The sequence below is a fragment of the Dreissena polymorpha genome, chromosome 6 (assembly GCF_020536995.1).
Source record: "Dreissena polymorpha isolate Duluth1 chromosome 6, UMN_Dpol_1.0, whole genome shotgun sequence".
Taxonomy (NCBI): domain Eukaryota; kingdom Metazoa; phylum Mollusca; class Bivalvia; order Myida; family Dreissenidae; genus Dreissena; species Dreissena polymorpha.
Window position 1 is genome coordinate 19,969,471 of NC_068360.1, and position 7,160 is coordinate 19,976,630.

Below are 7,160 nucleotides of genomic sequence, written 5' to 3' on the forward strand. Positions count from 1 at the left end.
ATAAATGACTTAAAAAAAGTTTACTAGTATCAATTACAGAATAATTATTGATTTAATATAAAATAGCTCCTTTGTGATGTTTTAATGCTACAATTTTCAATCGACCAGTAATGACCATTATTGACCAGTAATGACCGGTTTTAACCGGGTATTAACCGCCGGTCAATATGCCAACCCTGAAATACCAAGCTTGGAACAGGTATGCATGTCTTCATTATTCAACCTGCCATTTATATCAATGTTTAATCATTGTACAATTGCGATTGATCTTTGGACTTCTTACACATTTTCAGACCCCTTAAAATTCCAAGTGTCATTCCCAGTGAATATTTGTTTATCGTGTAATTTATACAGAAACATTCAGGTGTCCATCATATTCAGTTTTCAGATTAAGTTTCGCATTTGTGTTGTTAAATCCAATTGATTGCTCATTCATGTTATTTAATAATATAATTATGATACTGTAATGATGATACGAATGGATTCTATGAAAATACATTGTGACGTCATTATTAAGTAACTACGGCCTTATTTCGTTTTCATGTTCTTATCATGTTCAATTCACTTTTCAGCAATGAAAATCAGTTTGGGCAGGCCGGTGAATGTAAATAACTTACTAACCACTTTAAACATAACGCTTATTGCAAATAGAAATCTTAAGAAGATGGAGGCTCGTGCTGGGGATGCCATCAAGAAAATCTCAACTGCGTCGTCTAACAATGCTGCCATTGATGCTTATGAGAAAGAAATGGAGTAAGTGTAAAAACTAACTTTTAATACAATGTTATTGACTATTCTGGTGCCAAATTTTAGTATTTTTTCTCATCAACTGTCTTCTTATTTCCTATTCCAGATGAACATGAAACATATTAATAATAATTGTTTTATTAAAGGCACTGTTTTCATAGTCTGGTAAAATTACATTTTTTAAAAGATTTTTGGTTAGAACCCCAGGGCAGGCACATTTTTAAAAATATTTGTGATTGTTATTATAAATATTAAAAGCTATTCCAAATATTACATTTTTTTAAAATAAATTTATTACTTTTAGTAATAAATCTTATAAAAGAGTATAGGTATATTAAAATTCTGAGCTATTCATATAAATGGTGAATTCTTTTCACAAGCGATAATTTGAGTTCAACGACTTGTCAATATGTAATGTGCTTGTTGTCCTGAAAATTGATTTTTCTCATAACAAACGATCATATAAGGCGTGAGGAATGAAACTTAAAGGGGAATTATAAAATTCATGAAATAAGCATTGTGTGAATTTATTTTTTTATTTCAATTCGAGGTACAGTAACGCCTGATATTACTCAGATTGCTGCTGTGCATTTGAAACGGGTTTTAAGTTCTCGACATGTGTGAAGACAACAGGGCCAATTTCTTCCGAAGCTCAGAAAGTGATTGGCATCTCTGTTGATTATCATGGCATAATTCGTGTAAATAGTGGATGTGTTGAAAGTGTATCAATTAAAACTTCTCTCCTTGATTGTATGATGTTGCTTACAAAGTTTCCCAGAGCCATTTTTGTTGCTCATAATGGGCGCAGGTTTGATTTTCCGGTTTTGGTTAGTGCATTGCTGAACACACACTGTTTTGTAATTGTGTAAGCAGTTTTGTTGACTCGTTGCCGGTTTTCAAAAATCGTATCCTGGACAGTCACACAAACAGGAAGATCTAGTGAACGTGTTCTCCAGGCAATCTGCAACGCCCACAGTGCTCCTGATGATGTTGAAGCACTGGGATCTTTGCTTAAAACATGTTAAATTAATGATAATATGGCCCACATCTTTACTGTTACTGCAATCCATAATTCAGTCTGTTTAAGTCATGAAAAGCCTTGAAGGAAAAGAAAATTAGATTGTTAGACGGGCTGTTGCATAGAGGAACTCTAAAGCGACCAGCAGCTGAAAACATTGCGGGATATGGACTGGCCTTGTATCATTTGAAAGCCATATATTCTAGTTCCGGAAAGGATGACTTTAGGGATACTTTCATTGCTAAAAATAATGAGTGACTACCAAAAGACACAAACGCAAAAAATATTTTATCTGAAGTGGTCCCTAAAATCGGTCAGTTTTTCAGTGACGAAAAGTGACGGAACGAGATAATATGGCTATCAAATGACACGCGGCCAGTCAAAATCACGCAATGGCTTTATACTGATACTAAATTATGTATATCTAGTTGTCATTAATCTGGCTGTTTTTATGCCCCCGGTAGGGTGGCATATAGCAGTTGAACTGTCCGTCAGTATGTCAGTCTGTCCGTCCGTCCGAAACCTTTAATGGTCATAACTTTTTAAATATTTAACATAGCAACTTGATATTTGGCATGCATGTGCATCTCTTGGGGCTGCACATTTTGAGTGGTAAAAGGTGGAGGTCAAGGTCATCCTTCAAGGTCAAATGTCAAATATATGGCGTCTGTCTGTCCGTCTGAAAACTTTAACATTGGCCATAACCTTTTCAATATTGAACATAACAACTTGATATTTGGCATGCATGCGTATCTCATAGAGCTGAACATTTTGAGTGGTGAACATTGAAGGTCAAGGTCATCCTTCAAGGTCAAATGTCAAATATATGGCGTCAGTCCGTCCGAAAACTTTAACATTGGCCATAACTTTTTCAATAGTGAAGATAGCAACTTGATATTTGGCATGCAAGTGCATCTCATGGAGCTGCACATTTTGAGTGGTGAAAGTTGAAGGTTAAGGTCATCCTTCAAGGTCAAGGTCAAAGGTAAAAATTTTCACTATTGAAGATAGCAACTTGATATTTGGCATGCATGTGTATCTCATAGAGCTTAACATTTTGAATGGTGGAAGGTCAAGGTCAAGGTCATCCTTCAAGGTCAAATGTCAAATATATGGCATCTGTCCGTCCGAAAACTTTAAAATTGGCCATAACTTTTTCAATATTGAAGATAGCAACTTGATATTTGGCATGCATGTGCATCTCATGGAGCTGCACATTTTGAGTGGTGAAAGGTGAAGGTCAAGGTCATCCTTCAAAGTCAATGTCAAAGGTCAAATTTTGCAATATTGAAGATAGCAACTCGATATTTGGCATGCAGGTGCATCTCATGGAGCTGCACATTTTGAGTGGTGAAAAGTGAATGTCAAGGTCATCCTTCAAGGTCAATGTCAAAGGTCAAATTTTGCAATATTGAAGATAGCAACTCGATATTTGGCATTCATGCATATCTCATGGAGCTGCACATTTTGAGTGGTGAAAGGTCAAGGTCATCCTTCTAGGGGAAAGGTCAAATTATGCAATAGTGAAGATAGCAACTCCATATTTGGCATGCATGCGTATCTCATCGAGCTGCACATTTTGAGTGGTGAAATGTCATAGTCATCCTTCAAGGTCAAAGGTCAGATATATGGCTTCAAACAGCGCAGTAGGGGGCATTGTGTTTCACGAACACAGCTCTTGTTATTTAAATATAAGTTGTATATTATTCTGCTACATGTTTAAAGAAACATGATAACTTATACATCTTTATGCTACGTAATATTGGGCAACTTTGACATTTTGTGGTGAACTGCGCCTGTATTCATATATTGCCTTTTGACTTTTTGTGACCTTCAGATTGTATTTTTAATGTATTAGTATATCAATATTAATTCAAAGTTAGCTAAATTTTTTCACATGTCATGGTTTATAACTGTAGCTTTAAATAAGCAACTAGAAAACCCCCAAAAGGAATTGATATACACATTTATACTTAAATTCGTTGCGTGAAAATGAATTTGGGTAGGCATACTCAAAGTAAAATTTCTTGAGATAGAAACGGTAAAACTTCCTGAAATTCATACAGTGTGTAGAAAATATGTTGTGTTAAATAAATATGTACAATATATGCATTTCATCACACTACACGTGACATAAAACGTTTCTTGTCACTGAACCATTTGTTGTCGTTTTTGCCATTTTATGCAGATAAGTGCATGTATTATTGGACATCAAAGGCACAATTGGCTTTCAATGACACTTTTTCATTCTGTATCTACTAACAAAATCCAGTCGAGTACGTCTGTTAAGTTAATTGTCAAAATATATGTATATCCCATTACAAAAAACTACATATTTTGGATATAGGGTAAATCCATAGAAAACGCCCAACCGAGTCAAGGGGTAGGTGTATTCAACCAAGTATAAAAAGTTAACCGGCTGGTAAAAAGTTTAAAATTTTGCAATTAGTTGTGATATACAATTTACAATGTGGAAATAATAACAAAGAGTGTTTCTGGAAAAGTACCCATTAGGCTCCCACTACCTTAATATCTTAGTTAGAAAGTGATTTTTCAAGCGGTTCAGTAGTGTAGTGGTTACACGCTCGCTTCACATGTGAGAGGTCAAATGTTCGAGCCCCAGTAGAATCAAATTATTTTATTTGTGTTCTATGTTAACTTTTTGTTTTGATGTAGGCATTTTAGTTTAAATAAATATGCTGTTTTATTGTAACCATATTTTGTTTTTATGATGCCCATGAAATATATGTGTGAGAGGGTGGGGAGGTTCGTAAACACATTAAAACATTCTTTGTTCCACTATCCTAGCAACCAACTAGTTACTAATAAAGGCGCTATAGAGCGCGAAGCGCGATACGTACTATTAATTGTAATAATGAGTCTTGATAAAGGAAGCAGCCGATTATCAATGAGGAGCACCATCACAGCACCCCAGTCCCATTACTATCAAGTCCTCCTACAGTTTTTTTTAAGAACCACATATAGAAGGCCGACTATTAATAGCTTATTAATATCTTAGTTGAAAGGTGTAGTGTAGTGGTTACACGCTCGCTTCACATGAGAGAGGCCGAAGGTTCGAGACCCAGTATAATGAAATTATTTTATTTGTGTTCAAAGTTAAATTTTTGTATGATGTAGACATTTTAGTTGAAATAAATATGCTGTTTTATTGTAACCAATTTTTGATTTTGTTATGCCCAAGAATTATATGTGTGAGAGGGTAGGGAGTTCGTAAACACATTAAAACTTTTACAGTGTGTTCATATCAAAAAGTACTTAACCCCTATCGTAAATGAGCAACGTAAGAATAAGTTCAGAATCATCTCCCCTTGAATTTGAGACAAATATAAAATTTAGCTTACAAGATTAAGCAGATTTTTTAAAACCTACACAGTTCTGTTCCATTAATGAAAACTGCACACGGATACCAGTAAAAAAAGAAAACCAATGTAAATAAAATGAATTATGAAATATCTGGTGGTTACAACACAAAATCATAGATAATGGTTATTTGGGGGTTATAACACAAAATCATAGATAATGGTAATACCAGTATCTTTTTCTATTTTGTTTAAAATAATCGGCCAATATATTAATATTTACATTAGAAAAAATATCGTGTATTAAACTTCATTGAGTGCCTTTTACACTGAAATTCCCGACGCCCTTTGTTGCTTTGCATCAATACTTATCTTGTATTCAATATTTTAATGGTCCGCTCAGTCCACGAACTGAATGAAGTTACAACACAGTTATACAGCATATGCGTTTATAAAATTTAAAATTGGTTTGGTAAAATGAATTTAAGCGAACCTTTGTGTTAAACAAGTATACAGTTAAATAGCTTAATGTTTAATGTAATTAAATATAAATTTGTCCAGGTTCATGGCATGTCGATGACGACATCCCGTCTTAATTCAGTGTAGTCAAGCGGCATACATTAATTAGCAACACTAAAGTAAAGCAATAAACTGTTAAGAAGCACCCCTATTTCAACCGGAGGGGCTTACCTATATTTCGGTTAGACTTCAAGAAAAGAATGAACGAACAAGTATGTTTATTTGGCGTTATAAGCCGCATCATGACACGACTTTAAATGGTGTGTTAATTGATCGTGTTTAATCACACTTTCTGTTTTAAATTTTTATCAAACGCGTTTATTTGTAAAATGTGAGCTTTAAGGTTAGAATACATCCAACATTTCAACAAGGATACTGTTGAATCTTATTTTCTATTTCAGCTCTTAAAGCCCCTCCTCGTAAGTATTTTAAACATGTTAAACGATGTTTCGTAACTAATTGTTCTCACTAGCCCCAGTCTGTTGGACAAGAGGCTACACTGGTTCGCTAAAAGACTGAACAAAAATCCACCATTCCTTCTTCCAAAACACTGCTATATGAGCATACCATTAACTCGCCCTTGGCCCTTGTTATTTATCAAATCAAAGCAGCAGACTGATTGGCGGAAAAATTGTGTCTCTTCACTAACATGAACGCACAACGCACACTCCAAACAATCCAGGTTTAAAATCAAAAGATCAAAGTGCGTGTAATTTCTCCACAAGTTTTGATAGTTTGTTTAAATGTTATTCTGAAAACTAAATCAGTCAGAGACTCACTCAATTTTAAAATAACATCAAAAATAGCAAATGACAATGCACATAGTAAACCTATACTACGAAATGACGATATTGACAATCGTGGTTATAGGCATGTCTTATAGCACAAAACATTACCAAATCTTCAAAACAATAAACTCTAAAATAAGTATTAAGGTATTTCTTATAATAATTATTTTGGAAATACCAGGATTGTCAATTGTCCTAATGCTCACAACTAAAAATCAGACTGTCCGCATCACCGCATGTGTAATCATCATTCTATCTTTGTTCATTTAGGACATCAAACATAAATTAAACCAGCAAAAAAGCCGACAATCCGAAAATATGTATGTGTTTTGTACATTAAATAAAATGTGCATATCGTTTGAATGCCGAAAAATGAAAACAATTTACCTCGCAAATACGTAATCAATATATATAATTTGGGTAACATATTGCTTAAGAATATATGATATTGAACTGCTTTACATTGCTTATCGACCACTCAACTGATCGCACTTTCAAACGAATTCCCCCACCCCGGTAGAAATATCTCATCGGATTTGCATTGACCTCAAAATCGACCCTGGTCGGCTATATTCGGAACAATTCGGATAATTGACGATAATTGACATCCCTGCAATACATTTCTTTTCAATATTCTCAAACATTAATTCACCAGACACATTTAAAAATAATTAACTTGAAAGACAATTATTGCATTAATTTATAAATTGTATACACTTTTAGGATTGTTTGTCCGCGGAACGCAAATATAGCAATTGCGTCCCATGC